General features: G+C 52.5%; 1 protein-coding gene across 50 annotated transcripts in view; it reads right to left on the minus strand.

Annotated features, from left to right (window-relative positions):
• The window catches only part of LOC111142426 (CUGBP Elav-like family member 4), a 289,048-nt gene that overhangs the window by 196,444 nt on the left and 76,219 nt on the right, over positions 1-16,385 (minus strand). The gene's annotated exons all lie outside the window — the stretch shown is intronic.

The following is a 16,385-nucleotide window of genomic DNA, read 5'->3' on the forward strand; positions in this document are numbered from 1 at the left end:
CTGGGCCCCCAGGGATGGGTAGGACCCAGCTCCTGCCCTCTAAGAACATACTGTCCTGGGGAAGGACTGGCCAAGAGATCATGTTTAAACTTTGATAACGGAGGTAGGCACAGGAACTTCTGAGAATACAGGAGGGAGCCTCTTACCAGCCTCATCCAGATTGGGGAAGGCTTCCTGGGGAAGGTGATGTCTAGGTGGAATTTGGAACACTGACCAAGGACTTGTTCGGCAAAGAGCCTGGAGTCCAGGAGAAGGCCAGGCAAAGGCAAGCGACAAAGTAAATCATGCAGTGTGAAGTTGCAAGGGGAGGGGGGAGGTCTTGGGAGCAGGGTGGCGGTGGCAGGGGGGTGGGGGGTAGTCCTGGATCCTGGTGTCAGACTGCGTGGCAGAAAGGAGCTGGGCTGGGCTGAGTCTGGGAAGGGTGGAGGAGGGCTTGGATGTCACCTGGTAGTGGTGGAGAGTGAGAGGACTGCTTACCAGGAGTGTGGATGCATGAGCCATCCCCCCCATGTCCGCGTCCACAGCCGGTGTCACCGACGGTGGTTGGAAAGCTTCTCCTGGGCTCGCCTGTGGCTGTGCCTGAAATTCTGCCCTCGGAGCCCTCTTCATTTGGGTTAACTAGAGCACAATTTTAGCATCCACCTCTGATAGCCCAGGCACATTCTCTGCTCTCCTTGGGGGGCAGCAGGAGCAGCAAGGCCCCGCTGGTGGTGCGATGCCATCTCTGGGTCCGGAGAAGTTCCACTGGGTGAACTTTGGGCAGAGCCAGGCGCGCAGCAGCTCTGCTGGTCGGCACTGAGGAGCCACGTCTCCGGGACCCTCGGTCTGGTAGAGTCCTGGCCGCTGTGGGAGCTGGGGGGACAGAAGGGCTGATGCTGGGTGGGGGCCCTGGTGGACAGGCAAGGGAGGGGAGCGGAGAGATGGGACGGGGGAGGGTGAGGCAAGGAGAGTCAAGAGGAGTTCCAGGCTTCTGAATCCATTCTGGTTCGATTTCCCCCAAGTCACACAGCTGCCAGGGTTCAGACAGATGCTGTGATTAGCATTTTAATGCATTTCAGAGGACCTTGTCCAAACTGCTCTGAAAATCAGAAATCAAGAGTTTATCTTCAACTGTCCCTGTAGAGCTACATTCTCTTTTAGTGCCAGAAGAGCCCAAGGAAAAGCGTGTGTGCACATGTACGTCCGTGTGCCTACGCGTGGGCATGTGCCTGAATGCCCGTGCGTGCACGAACCCAGCGTGTGTGCGTGTATCCGCATCCGTGTGCATACGTACATTTCGCACATGTGTGCTTCGTCTACACTGCCTTTGCAAGTGCGACTTCATTCGGGATCACTCACGTGGAAGAGGGGGAGCTGGATGCTGGCAGCAAACAGGTCAGGACTGAGTGACTCGGGCTGTCAGGGCGTCCGGGCCTCAGGTAATGGGGAATGCATTTCAAATGCGGCTGGGACTGCTTGGCCTGATCCCAAAGCCATGTTTTCAAACAACACAGGCTAATAGCAGCATTTTGACGCAATGTGGAACTCCTGCCGTTGGAATCCCGCTCCCCTTGGACAGTACTAGTATCCCAGGCCCAGCCTTGAGAGGTTTCTGGAGCCCCCGATGGGGGATGGAGCAGGTCCTACTGGGTCAGCAGAGGGTGGGATTGGGACTGGGAAGCCCGAAGCCCCTCATGACACATCCTGTATGTGGTGGGCCCCCCTCACCCCTTCTTCCTGCTTCCCAAGGTTCTCCTCCTGCCACCCCCAATCTGGCTTCACTTCCCATCTGTCAGGGCTGTCCTGCATCTGGCCAGATGTCACCAGCCTTTCAATTAGCTTCAGGGTGAAGGCACTCTTTCTCCTTCCCTTGTCATCCATCCTGGATACAACCCCCCTTGATGTGTATCTCTCAGCCCCACACACAGATTTCTAGGACCATCTTCTCAGCCCAGGGGAAGGCACCTCTTCTCCTCCCAAGACTGTCAGCTTTTAGGGACCTAGGTGACATCCCTGGTTCCTCTGGAGTCAGCTGAAACTCCAGATCTTTAATTCCGGCCAGATCAGCTCCCCCGCTGTGTCACAGGGCAGAGGTATCCACTTTTAGTTCCAAGGGCCCCTCAGAGTTGCTCTGAACTCAACCTGGATGGCACAGACAGTAATGGTAGTGGGGGGATACATGCATTGGGAGGGGGGCAGGGAAGCAGCAGACAGTTCCTTGTGAATTTGTTTAACGTAAATACATCCTCTATTTATCTTTAGCTGTTAATAAATTCATGCATTATTAGAAAATCCCTCATACCAGCAGACCCGCTGCGTTAGATCAGCTCGTTTTAAGAGATTTCCTGTTGGCAGGATTCAAAGCCCACACCTGCAGCCCGCCCAGGCACAAGGATTTAACTGAACACCACAGATAATTAGATCAGTTAACCTCACAAATTAAAACAAGCACATCGTATTAGCTCAGTTTATCCTAAAAGAAAATATTAAGTTCCCCCAGACAAATCGTTTAATAAGAATAGAGGAAGATGGCACATACCGTCTCCCTAGAACCCACGGGCATGAGCCCGGGAAGGCACCAGCGGCCGCCAGAGGATCAGTTTGCCTCCATCGCCTGATGCGTGACAGGCTGGGCTCTGGCCCCACAGTCTCATGGGCTTCGAGCAACCTCAGTCAGGGTGTGAACGGGAAGCACATGAAATAACGCCAAACTCCGTGGGGTCTGAGAGGCATGAGGGGCATCCGTAGGACCAACCCTATCCTATCACCTCATAATGCAGCACCATCCCCAGTGAGACCATGGGGGGTGCTGTTAGAGAACGGGGGTCCATTCCATCCAGGGAGGCTTTCAGGAGGGGCTGAGACCCCACTCCAGGTTCCTTCCATCTTTGAGACGTGCACTACTTAAGGAGATGGTTGCCTTCTGAAAATTCTGAACTCTCCAAGTCGGATGAGAAAGAGAAGTCAGTTCTTGCAAAATCGGTGGGGCCAAAAATGTTGATCAGCAAATAAATAGTGCAGAATTGTTGTCTGCAGGGATATGTCATCTACCTCAGAGAGCGACAGTGTTTGCAAGTGGCTTACTGGTGCTCGCTGTCACATCATCCCGGTGCTAATCACACATGCTTTGTATCTGTTCATTAAAGCAGGCTTGGCAGGACATTCACTTGGAAGCGCTGTTGGACTGTCTACTGAAAAGTAATCAAACCGCACTGAGCACACCCCATAATATGATGCTAATGGAAACGGGTGTCCTCCCCAGCTCTTCTGAAGGCGGGCGGACTTACCAGATTTCTCCGCCACGGGGCTCTTGGAAATGAAGGCTGGGATCCCAGGGAGAAAGGGCGCAGATGTGGCATCTCAGCAGTGTGCCCCATGTCCACGGATCCTCACAGGCTATGCGCTGTCTCTGGGCTTCTGAGTCCCCCTTGCAGAATGGGGGCACGTAACAGGGGACGCTAAGGCACCACTTTAATTTCTGAGCTTCTCGGGCCCTCAGGAGGAAAACAGGGTGGAAAGGATGGAACTCCACTAGCCCAAGAGCAGGGACGGGTTTCCTGACAGTGCTGGACACAGAACAGGGGTGCCCAGGGCTCCAGGGCCAGGAGGAGCACTGAAATCACCCAGGGAGCATTTGCAACATATGAATTCCCAGGCTGCTCCCTGACTTCACGCCCGTGCATGTGCGTGCATGCGTGTGTGCACGTGTGTGTGCCCATGCACATGTGTTTATGTAAGGTGTTGAACCCCTTCCTTGGCACCTGTTACAAACCTGACTATCTCAGAACCTTCGAGGTGCAGTTAGGTGGTTTAGGAACCTCTCCAGAACTCTCCTCCAGGTGAGACCTGTCCTCTAAGCAGTGGTGGGGGTGCGGGCAAAGTGCCAAGATCCCTTCGCCAGCTTCCATGTCCTAGAGGGAGCCACGTTTCCCTGATGGCCCCCTCCAGCGGGCTTTTCAACACCAAGTGAGTGGCCTCCTGCCAGATCGTGCCCCAAGTGTGCTGGCCTGGCCCACTGAGGCTGCTCGGCAAAGAGAGACTCTGGAAGGCTCTCTGCTCTCTCAGACTCTATTCCTGATGCCACTCTCCCACTTCCGGCCTCTCGCTGGACAGGCCTTCCCCCTCCAGACCATGCTGCCTGTCATGGGGAAGCCATCATTCTCCTACTCAGGAAGCTTTCATGGCTCCCAGGCACTGAAAGAAAGGAGAGCAAGTTGCTCAGTGGGACATTCCAGGCCTTCCCCACTCGGGCCCAAGCCTCCTCTGCCTTTCCGCGTCCCTTCTCTCAGGGCATCCTGAGTTCCCGCAGGACGGTGGTGGCACAGCCTCACTCCCTCCCTTCCTGGGTTGTGCGTGCTCTCGCCCCAATGGAATGCTGTCTCCAGCCCCTCTCCAGGGGCCCCGATCCTGCCCACGGTCCCAAGGCAGTGCCCTCAGCACCCAGGGTGGGCCCATGGAAGACGCTGGGTAAACAAGCCCCGGGGTCCTGCAGGGCTCCCAGACTACTCAGAGCGCCAAATCTCAGTCCAAACTCACAATCCATCGTCTTGTAATTGCTTGGCATATACATCTTTTCTCCTCTGCAGGAGGGAAAGCCCCAAGGGGCAGAAGGGTTCTCGGCCTCTCCTCACTCCCACCTGCCAAGCTGCACCTAGCACAGGGCCGCGCTCCTGGTGGGTGCTCAGGAAACACTTACGAACTGAATTAAAAACCTTCTCTCAGGCCGTGAGCAGTCCCAGCTGTCGGATGCCAGCTGTCAGGGCTGCTGGGAGAGGCCAAATGCATATTCATTTCGGATCCCTGGGTCGCCCTGCCTGGAAGGGCCTCCTGGACCATGCGAAACGATGTGGCTGCCGGGGCACGAATCTGCCTCTGCTCTTACTGGTTTGGGTGTTAAGTCTTCTGGGCTCCCGCTGCCCAGCTGCCAGGAGGGCTGCCCTTGTTCGGGGTGGGGCTCCGTGAACGGGGAGTGGTAAGGCAAGTACGGAGCTCTCCCGTGCGGAGCGTGGGAACCGTGAGGACAGACTTTGCCCACACCTCTCCCGGGGGCACAGAGTAGTGATCCTGAGTCTCTTCCAGCACAGCCAGGCCTTGGCAGGGAGAGAGCAGCAAGCCAGGGATCTTCCTGCCACTCTCACTTGGCTCCCGTGCACTGGGGTTTGTTGGTCTCCCTGTGTGGCCAGCCCGGTGCTAAGCTATGCAGCCAGGGTTCTTGTGACTACGCATCATGGGTCAGTGGTCCACCAGGTCACGGCAGACAGGGGTGGGGACAGATCAGAAGGAGCCAAGCAGGGACACTTGCCCCTCTGGAGGGGAAAGTGGCCACAAGGATAGCCACAGCCACGCAGAGACCGTCACACATCTCCTACGTGGACGCAGTGTGCTCGGGGCTTTGCAGGCTAGACCTCACACTATGCAGAAACAGCCCCAGAAGAAAGGCACTATTGGCATCCCAGGGTTGAGATGAAGCATGGAGAAGTGAAATGAATTGCCCAAGGTCACACAATTCAGAGTGGAGGAGCTGGTTTGGCTGAAATCGGGGCACGAGCCTGACCAGTGGCACGGTGGGCTCTAAATCCTGAGGGCCTTCAGAGAAGGGAGAGATTGGGAGGGCAGAGTCTTCTGGAGGACGTCCTCCTGGATTGAGGCTGGGGCACGCAAGTGGGACAGCAGGGCTTGGCCAGGGTTTCAGACGGGGACAGGAGCTGTGGGGCCTTGTATGATAGAGAAACAAGTAAGACAGGGAGACAATCATGGGATCTTGGCTCGCCTAGAAGTGATTTGATCCGATGTGGGAACTGCCTGCATCACCCTCCTCCACCCCCAGGCCACTCAGATTTGGTTTGAACACTTCTGTGGCCAGAGGCTCACTATCTTTTGGAACAGTTCCTGCCCCGGGGGGTTGGGGAGGGCTTGGTGGGCCTTCCTCAAACTGCTGGCAGAGGTCACAGGGGAAGCACAGGCCAGCCCTGAGGCCATTGATGACCTTTTCCTTCCCTGCTCAGTCCGCTGGAGCTACAGCTAATCACCAGTGTTTAAGTTCTCTTTTTCTCAGGCAGGATTTACACGGAGCCCGCAGCCTCACTCCACACGCCCTACAACAGGCCAGAGGTGTGCTCTTCAGTTTTTGAAAAACAAAGTTGTCTCCGTTGTTGCTGGCTATGAGAACTGGCTGGGCCACTTTCAGAAGGTATGCATGCAGCGTGACAGCAGACAAAGGGGTGCGCGGGGGGGGGGGGGGCAGTCATGGCATGCCGTGATGGGGGACAGCTGTCTGTAGGCACAGTGGCCTTTGACTCTTTAATACTTAAGCCAAATCCAGAGGCACAGAGAGATACAAGTTCAAGGAAGACACAGATGGTAAAAATGAGGGGCTGAAATCTTCCTCCCTCGCTGCGAATCCCATGGAATCAGAAACCATGTCAGTGGTTGAATAAACGTGCTGAGTTAGCAGTGCCATGTTGAAGAAACATCTCTTGAACACACTGCGAAACTCCTCTTTCTGACTCAGCCTCCTCATACAAGCAAACCCTGCATGTGTGTGGGGTGCAGCTGCTACTCTGGCCCAGCTTGCTTTTCTGTACCCCACACCCATCTCTAGGAGGGTGGTGCAGCAGACTCTGCTGGCTCCTACCTGGTATCCATTCCCTCTTCTCCTTCATGAAACAGAGTACAGGGTTTTATTCATAGCAGATATGAAATCCCCTTTCCCGGCCTGCCTTGCAGCTAAGGTGACCACGGGACACAGTTCTGGCCAGTGAGACATACACTGAAGTCTACTGGGAAGGGGCCTTGGGGAAATCTTTTGCATTTTGGATAAAAGGGACAGACGCAGCTGCATTTACTCTGCTTGATTGTGGATGTGATGCATGGAGCTTCGGCAGCCATTTTATAACCATGAGGGAAGAGCCGCTGACATTGTTATGCTGCCAAACCTCAGGATCTGTGATACACAAAAAACCCAAGCTCCATTTGTTGAAGCCACTGAAGTCAAATGTATTCTAACTGACAGGATAGTGATTGCAACTGAGGTTCAAAGAGATTAAGTGGTTTCCGAAGAGCATACCGTTAGGATCCAGGCAGAGCTGAAGCTGGAATCTGATACTGCTTTCCACATAAAAGCAATGCTTTCCAATCTAAAGGCAGATCTCCTCTGTGGTGACATGTATAGGGCCCTGCCCTGCCTCATGTGGACCCCGGGGACTCTAGCACTGAGGCCAGAATCTCCTGTGGGAACAGCTTGGTCTTGGCCTTAGGTGACAGGGACTGAGGAAGAAACACTATTCCTGCCCATTGTGAAGCTCTGGTTTTCTGCACAGCTGGTACCACGGGATTCAGTGGAGGGTGCACGGGCCTTGGAGCCAGACCTCTCCCTGGCCACATGACCCCAAGGAAGCCAGTTCACCTCAGAGTCCTCTTCCATAAGACAGTGCTAGCAATCCTTACTTGAGAGCCCCAGTGCAATGCTACCTGGGCCCACAAGCGGGATCATCCTTGTGATGTGTCTGGCACGTGATGGGCACCCAGGGAATGGCTGTTGTCATCATGGCTGGAGAGACAGGCCTCTGTCATCTTCCCTCCTATTCGAGAGTATACGTCCCTCCTATTCAGAGTATGGCGAGAGTATGGCATCAGGAGCCAGAGCAGATCTGCAGCAAATGCAGGCAGTGCCCTGCCCATAGCCCCTTGCTCTCCTCACCGTCATGACCGTGGCCTACCTTCCAGCTGCCAGCATCTGCACCTGCTGTCTGAGGGCTTTCTTGGATCAAGACGCCCACTCTGTCCACCCATGCAGCCAGCCACGGAGAGCTGGGGAATTCCTGGTCCCTGCACACATTCTCAACCAAAGACTGGTGGGAATTGGGTGGGTGACCCTGGGAAGTGTGACCCACATTGGGGCTAGAGGCCCCAGTGGGACTAAGTACCACTCACGGTGGAAGCTAGTCTGTCTGATGACACACCCTTTATCGATCTCTTTCCCTCCTGTCATACTTCCTCACTTTCTATTCATGTTTCCTGGGGTCACTATCCAAAAAAAAACACTTGTACTCAAATGCTTGTCTAAGAGTCTGCTACTGGGAGCATTCAAAACAAGGAAGGCATTATCTTTCAGAGCCTGAAGTTAGGCCAGTGACCATCAAATTTTTTGCACATGAATCTTCTAGACCTCTTGTTAAAATGCAGTGACAGGACTCAGTCCAGGGTGGGGCCCAAGACAGCATTTCTTTTTTTTTTTTTTTTGACAGACAGAGATCACAAGTAGGCAGAGAGGCAGGCAGAGAGAGAGGAGGAAGCAGGCTCCCTGCTGAGCAGAGAGCCCGACTCAGGGCTCGATCCCAGGAACCCGGGATCATGACCAGAGACGAAGGCAGAGACCACAACCCACTGAGCCACCCAGGCGCCCCCAAGCCTGCATTTCTAAAAAGCACACTGACATTGCTGACGCGCAGGTCCCACAAACACACTTTGGCCAGGGTCTGGATTCCAGTGCTGCTGACCCTGCTCAGACACAGGGGAGACCTGTGTGGCTTAGAGCAACCTGGGAGAGCTTGCTAGAAGAAGTGGGGGAGTGTTGCTTGATGCTAAGTCTTGAAGCCCTGGGAGGACTGTGGGGGTGAGAAGCAGGAGTCGGGCTTTTCCAGGGAGGAGGGAAACAGGGGATTGCTGGGCCTGAAGCCATGCCCAGAGTGAGCAGAATGTCAGTGTAACTCATCTGCCTGTGACTGGGGCCTGCAGGCTGTCCGGGCTGGAGATTCTGCAGAGCAGTGGTGCAAGGAAGGCCTTCTCATCCCTGACTTGAGAAAATTCAGACTTCTGGCTCCCCAAAGTCTTCCCTCCTTACAACCTTTCTGATTCCCCTCCCTTGTAAGCACTTGAATTCTATCTCCCCTCCATGAAGCCCTTCTGGTCATTCCAAGTCATAGTCATCTTGCTCTTTTTTTTTTTTTTTTTTTTAAGATTTTATTTATTTATTTGAGAGAGAGAGAGAGAGAGAGAGAGAAAGACAGCGTGAGCAGGAGGAGGGGAAGAGGGAGAGGAAGAAGCACACTCCTCACTGAGCAGGGAGCCCCATGCGGGCCTCCATCCCAGGACCCTGAGCTCATGGTCTTAGCTAAAGGCAGACACTTAACTGACTGAGCCACCCAGGTGTCCCATCTGAAATGTAACAGGACATATGGTCTAAACTACACATTTGATCATTTTATATTTTAATTGTCCTGTGACTATTTCACATATGAGTTAGGAGTCACGAGATTTTACTGTAACAATGAACCCTGTGGTCATTCACACTGACATTGCTGTTTCAGCATTCATAATAATACTTGGATTATTTATAGCAATCCACAGCATATAAAGGTCTTACACATACGATTTTCATTATAGAATGAAGAGAGAGGTCCAGAAAGGTCAGGTGGCTTGTCCTAAGTCATCCAGCCGGTGGGGTACAGGCTGACAAGTGCTATAAGTGGGCGGTGCGGAGCGTTTGGCATCACGTGGCCTCTTCTGCACTGATCACAAGAGTTGGGCACACCAGGCTCCCTTGCTTTGTGCCCCCTCAGCCACAGGGGAGGAAGCCACTTGCCTGGTGCCCCCTGGTGGTCTAGTTGAGAACACTGCCAATGCCTTTGATCAAAATATATTTGAACCATAATAAATGGGGATGCTGACGGACCACATATCCCCTGAATTTCAGCCCTTTTCTCTTTACAACAAGAATTTTCACGAATAATTGAAGAATGAGGAGCCACAGTGCTTTCTGCCAGCATCACCTCAGGTTGCCCGTCTTTCTGGGGACATGGCAAATGGTAATGGTAATGATTCCATACTGGAGTCAAGAGTCACTTGCCAAAAACATGGGGACATGTTCCCACCTAGGCCAGTGTGGGCAGTGCAGGGGAGACAAAGTCCTGGGTGGGAGGACTCTGAGATGTCTCTGTGCGCAGGGGAGTGAAGAGTCTCCGCTTAGAAGCGAGGGAGGTGGACTGGGGCCAAGGCCTGGGGTGGGGGAGGAGAGGCAGGAACAGAGGGTGCCTATCTCGTGCTTGCTGTCTGGATTTCAGGCATTTCTGACTTCCCTCTGGGAACTCTGGTGTTCCCTTCTGCTTGATGTACTCTCAGCCCCAGCCCTCCTATCTGTGGCGCGGTCTGAGAGGCTGCCAGATCTGCTTCCTGGCACGATGGGGATCCTGCAGAGGGAGGAGCTGGAGAAACCCCACACGTGGGTGGGCTGCGGATGCCTGGTTTCTGGTCCCCGCTCTGCTTCAAGGAAACCTGCAACTCCTTCCTCTCAGATCACGGGTTCCCACTTTTGGAGACGTTTCCTCCCTGCCATGGAAAAGCCATTCGGTTGTCCATTTCTCTAGGTTATAGGTTGAACTGTGTTCCCCCCAAAAGATGTTGAAGTCCTAACTGCCACCCAGTACTCATGAATGTGACCTTATTTGAAATAGGGTCTTTGCAGAAGTAATCGAGTTTAAGATGAGGACATGTGACTGGTGTGCCCTTATCAGAGGGGAAGGTTGGACACAGACACACATACAGGGAAGGTGATGGGACACCACAGAAGAACATTATTTACAAGCCAGGGAACACCTAAGGCTCCCAGAAATGAGGAGAGAGGCCTGGAACAGACTCTCCCTCATAGCCCTCAGTAGGAATCAACCTTGCCAACAACTTGATCTTGGACTTCTAGCCCCAGAACTGTAAAACAACAAATTTCTGTTATGTAAGCTCCCCAGTGTGGTACTTTGTTTCAACAACCCCCAAGCTAAGACACTCAGGAGGAAGAAGGATAGCAGGACCGGGGAGCTGGAGGTGGGCAGGGATCTGGCTTGTGACCCCAACGCGGAAAGCAGAGACACACAAAGGTGGCAGGGGCTAGGGGAGAAGACGCACGTGCCGACACGACCCAGGCTCACCGCATAGAGACAGGCGCCAACACCGGGCCCAGAGGACAGGCAAATGGAAATACACCATATGTCTAAAATGAAACTCTTTGATTGTGCCAATCACCAACAGTTGTAAAACTACCCTGAAGAATTAACAGCCTCCGTACATGCTAACTACATCCATCATAAATTCGTCTTTAGTTTCTGTTATCATATCACTGTCTCTGGGGACCCCTGGCTTGTCATCATTTGCCCTTTATAATTTATTCATCTTGTTCTTGCCTGCATCCTTTCTACTTATCATTCATCTTTACAGTTGTACATAAAATTGGATGGATCCTTCCATAGCACGGTTGTCAGGAGGGAGATGGGCCTCATCAGGAAGCCCCAGGAAAGCTGGAGCAGGTCCCGCTAGAGTCTTGGAGGGTGTCAAGGTGGAGACAGAGTGCACAGAGGGAGAAAGAGGGAGACCCAGAGGGAGGGAGGCAGAGAGGGGAGAGCCAGAAGAGGCAAGTGAGAATGATAAATGAAGACAGTGTAGAAAACGAAAGGGGGAAAAGAGGAAGAGAAAAATGACCAGGAGGGAGAGAAAGGAGGAGGAAACAGGGATAGAGAAAAGGGAGAAAGAGAAAGAATGGAAGATAAGACGGGACTCAGGCAAAGGAAAGATGGGCAAAGACAGAGGAGGCATCCGGAGCCTGCGGGGGCCGGTGGGGCGGGGTGCAGCTAGAAATCCAATTAGGGTTGTTTTGTTTTTTAATTTTCCATTTTAACATCTTTCCTGGTATACTCAAAGAAGGTCACACTGAATTTCTGTAGGAATGACTGGTCCTGAGTTGTGGGGACCTGCGTCTGGAGGTGTGATGGCAGTGATGTTACATGTCTAGTGGGCTGAACCCAAGGCTGGGGGTGGGACACAGACAGAGAGCAGTATGTTGGTTTGCTTTGTATTCTTGGGTTGCCAGAGCGAGGGCACAAAAGCCAATCTTTAACTAGTGAATTGGAACTTTAATGTTTACCAAGCAGATACAGCTCCCACTCTCCCCATGCCCTCCTCCCCTTGCCAGCTCACTCTCCTGTTCTCTTTCCTGTCCGCTCCTCCTTCCTCTTGCTGTTTCCACAGGCCTCCTGCTAATTGAACCTAGCTTTTCCCCCTTAGCAGCCCTGGTGAAGAGCCTTTTCTGCTGTCAGAGGAGCAAAGTGCTGGCCACTACTGGCCATGTTGCCTGGTTTTCCTTATCCAGTCTCTCCCCAGAGGCCCTACATTTCTAACTTTGGAAACAGATGGGGTCTTCCTGGAAGACAATTGCCTGCAAAGTCCCAAAGGCACGGGGGCTGAGACTAAGTAGCAGGGGCCTATTTTAAGGAACAGAATTCTTCCAAGAGGTCTCCTGTGCACACTCAGGCCCCAGGGAACTCTCTGAGTGGACCCCTCTGGCCCAGCTCACAGCTCCTGACCTGTCATTCATGCCTTGTGTTCAGGCTGATTCTCAGACCAGTGTGCTCATCTCAAACACCTGTCCTTCACCCGACTCTCTATTACCAGCCTGCCCGTATCCTGGACAAAACCTTGAGCTACTCCTATACCCCACAGTCATCTGATCCCCCCGAAAGCAACTGGTAGTGCTAAAAAAGAGAGGTGGGTGTCCTGGTGCTGGTCCTGGCTTGGCCATTTGTTAATTATGTGACTTTGGACAAATTACTTAATCTAAGCCTGGGTTTCTACACGTGTGGGGGGTAATCCTGATAATTTCCTTTTAGGGTAGTTGTGAAGATAAAATGAGGTAATGGAGGTAACATGCTTGCTTCCTGTCCCTCAGATAGTAATGCTTAAATTAATAAATATTAGTTGTTTTTATCGATCAACTGTCCACACTACCTGTTTTATAATAACCTGCTGCCTTGTAGTGTTGATATTTTTGTGCACGTGTGTGGCTTCTGTCTCTAACTTGATGGAAACCTCCAAGAGGGATAGGGATGAGTTTTTCTAAATATGTATTTGCCAGGATGCCTAGCACAGTGCCCAGGACACATTCAGGAAATGCATGTTGATGGATTGAGAAACTGTCCCATTTTGGCTGTACCCTACAAGTAGGGGAACAAATGTTGGATATGGAAGAGGGTGGGCTGAAGAGGGGTAGGGGGCCGGGAAAGAGCGATCAAGAGTGTGAGGAAGACATAGAGATGGAGAGTTTAGAAGAAGGGAATCACTCTGCCTAGATCCTGGCAGAAGATACTGCTTCAAAAGGACCCTGATGAGCTTTTATGGTTTAATAATCTCATTTTAACCAAGTCATGCTGAACTCAAAAATAATAATCCATTTGTGACACTGGTCCAGGAATGATTCCATCAGCCATCCCAGGAACTTTGGTCAGGGCGGTTCCCAGGGACACTGACCTCTGACTTGCAAGAATAGCCATTGTGGAATGGTTTCTGAGCTTCCACTCACCCCAAGAGAAATGTCAGTTCCCTTCTCAGTCCCTAAATGAAGACCCATATTGAGGGGCATCTCTAGTTTTACCTCTGTTGTTTTGCTGTTTTTGGTGATGGTGATGTGTGTATGTGTGTGTGTGTGTGTGTGTGTGTGTGTGTGTGTGTGTGCACGAGCATGCATCAACAATGTTACTGTTCTCCTTGCTGCCGACAGGCAAGCCCTGGAACTTGCTGGGAAACAGAATGGGTTGCCTGCACTATTTTCTCCCCTCTTTTTCTTTTCAGTGAAAAAGTGGAGGGCTGGTTTTAATGGACTGATTTTAATGGATTTTGAAGTCTGGAAAAGTGCCTAAATTGCTGAGGTTACCAGTTTTCTAGGTGCTTTTTTCAATTGCTTTCTTCTTAGTCTGACACAGAGTGTGCTCACTGGGGCACCTAATGTGGTCAAGCCAAACAAGAAGAGGTCTCTCTCTGCGCTCCCCCCAACCAAACAGGTGGCCAAGAGCACAGTCTCAGCTGGTGGAAATACCCCTTATTTGGTTAGGGTGACAGCATTTTGCTTGGTCCTGTCCCTGCATTTGCTAGCATCATACTTTCTCTGATCTCAAAGGAGAGAACCACAATAATAACACCAGTTCTGCTTTCTGGAATCCACTTTAAAGCATAATTTTATTTGGTCATTTTGTTTTTCATTTGTTTCCATGTGAATGTGTGTGGAGACAATAGGCCCTGGGAAGTTTGAGCTTCAATCTTGTCTTTTCTCTATGTCCGTCCACCCCGTTCCCTGCCACCCCCCTCCCAAGGCTGTGCCTTCCCTGAGAATTGTGATGAGGTCTTTGAGGCCACGAGTCTCCCTGTGAGGCCTTTGAAGAAAGAATAAGCATTCCAGGCACTGCAAGGGGACTCCAGGCTATGTTTTAGCCCCACCATTGGCTTCTCCTCACCCCTCCCATCTCCCAACATACATTCACGTTTCTTTTTGTCCTTTCTCCCAAACTTGCCCAACTTGTCTTTGTGATTTCAGAAAAATGCCACTGGATCTCCCAGTATGAAGGATTAGCGCAGATTATGGGGAACAGTGTTAATTATCGGCGGAAGGGGGGCTGGCGCGTCGCTCCAATGTGCTCCTGATTTCCCCTGGGCCTTTCTGCCTGGTAATAAGCCTGCTTTAATCTGGCAGGCCCCTTGGTGAAATCAGCACCACGGACAGTGGTATTGATTGCTTCTGAGAAACCATCACAGCTGCTCAACCAAATTACCTTTGATATGTGACCTTTAATGTAATTACTGCAACATCAAAGTATTTCTATAAATTATTAAAGAACTAATACACTCCATCATTTAGCTATTCTATTATATGTAAAATAAACAACCACAAGTTAATGTTAGATCCTGAACAATCCGCACTTGCTACTGAAATTCTCCCAGTCCCCTTTCTCTCCCCCTTCAAAATCCTGAGTGTCTCCCTCCCACCTTCTCTTTCTGTTTCCCCATCTAATTCCCAGCTTTTAGCCATCACAAAACTCCCCGGCAATCTCTCTCAGGCTGATGAAGGGCCTCCCAAAACAATACGGTATTTTCTTCCATTTGGGTGGTTCTAAAATATCTATCACAATCTACCCCAAAACAAAGTACTATAAACACTTTATTAATCAGCACAAACCTTTCTCAGAAGGCTTTGATTATCTTACAATATGGCTTTATGCTTCACACATAACATGGGGCGATGTGGAGCATATTTCTGCCATCTTACAGAGAGCACCCAGAAAGTAATTACTATAATATATGTGCATGTAGCCGCGCCACTAAAAAACCAACTGGGGAATGGCCACCGTGCCAGAGCTGGGCTCCACACAAAAACCTGTGCGGTGCACGATTTCCATACATTTGCATCCGCGGGTATGTTATTAAGATGACTCAGCCCCGTGCTCTGCAATCACAAGTACCAAAATACAATACAAAGGCTGTCTTAATGGAAGGAAGGCCCTCCCTTCCCCTAAATGGGTAAAGAAGGATCTGTGATGCAAAGGAAGGCTGCCCCGACCCAGGATTGCATTTTCTGTCTACCTGGTTAACCTTTCCCGCTGTGGGGCAGAAATGGAAACGTGTGTTTACATACGGGTTTGCTCGGTAAGAATGTAAACATGCATGTGTAAACACCGGTGAGCACACACACAGAATACACGTGCTCCCCTGCAGTGTCCATTGTATAAGCTTAACCACGGTATATTTGCAAATTCTTTAAATAATGCCCACAAACACTCACATCTTTCCATTTATCTTTAGATACTCGGTGAGCCGTATATCTACCCCCACCCCATCTTTCTGAACCCACAGGAGAGACCGCGCAGACCCTTGACCCGAGGAACACTTCTTATTTTATGGTGATGAACTAGCCGCGATAATAGCCATGGCTGATATCACACCCAGTTAGGGGGGCCATAAATAATTCTCTTCTCCCCCGCACAGAAGCTATAAACCAGGGCTGAGGCGCGATAGTTTATCAAAGACGAGGGCTGGCTCCTTAAATAAACCGCGGTGATCTCACTTGCGGCGCCGAGCCTGGGCTAGGAGGCGCCCCCTCCCGCCCCGGCCCCTACCCCCGCCCCAGGAGCAGTCCGTGTCCGACGTCGATCCGCTGGCGCTCGGGCGGCCCCGCCACTGGGGGCCCCGTGGGACCGGCGGAGCCTGCTCCGGGCTCCGGGGACCCAGGGCACCCTGCGTCCCCGCCCCGGCTGCCCGCGCGGGAAGTGCGCGGAGCAGGGACCAGATCGGAGGCGTCGGGAGGGCCAGGGGAGGAGCCGCGCCCCAGCTCCGCCGCCGCGGCCGAGTTCGCCCCCCGCCCGGGATTCCGTCGGGCCTGGACGGCGGGGTGAGGAAGCCGCGGGGCGAGCTCGGAGCCCGGCGCCCACGCTCCCTCGTCCGGGCCCCGCGCCTCCCGGCTTCTGGGGGCGCCGGGGGCGGCGCGCCAGCTCCCGAGCGAAGGCAGGCGCGCGCCCGGGGCCCGCGATCCCCCCGGCCGGCCGCGACGCAGCCCGGCCTCCTGAAGTCGCCCCCTGTCGGCGCGTCGCTCGCTCGCGCCT

Source organism: Enhydra lutris, unplaced genomic scaffold (genome assembly GCF_002288905.1).
Source record: "Enhydra lutris kenyoni isolate GAN:26980312 unplaced genomic scaffold, ASM228890v2 scaffoldscaffold8, whole genome shotgun sequence".
NCBI classification, from domain to species: Eukaryota; Metazoa; Chordata; class Mammalia; order Carnivora; family Mustelidae; genus Enhydra; species Enhydra lutris.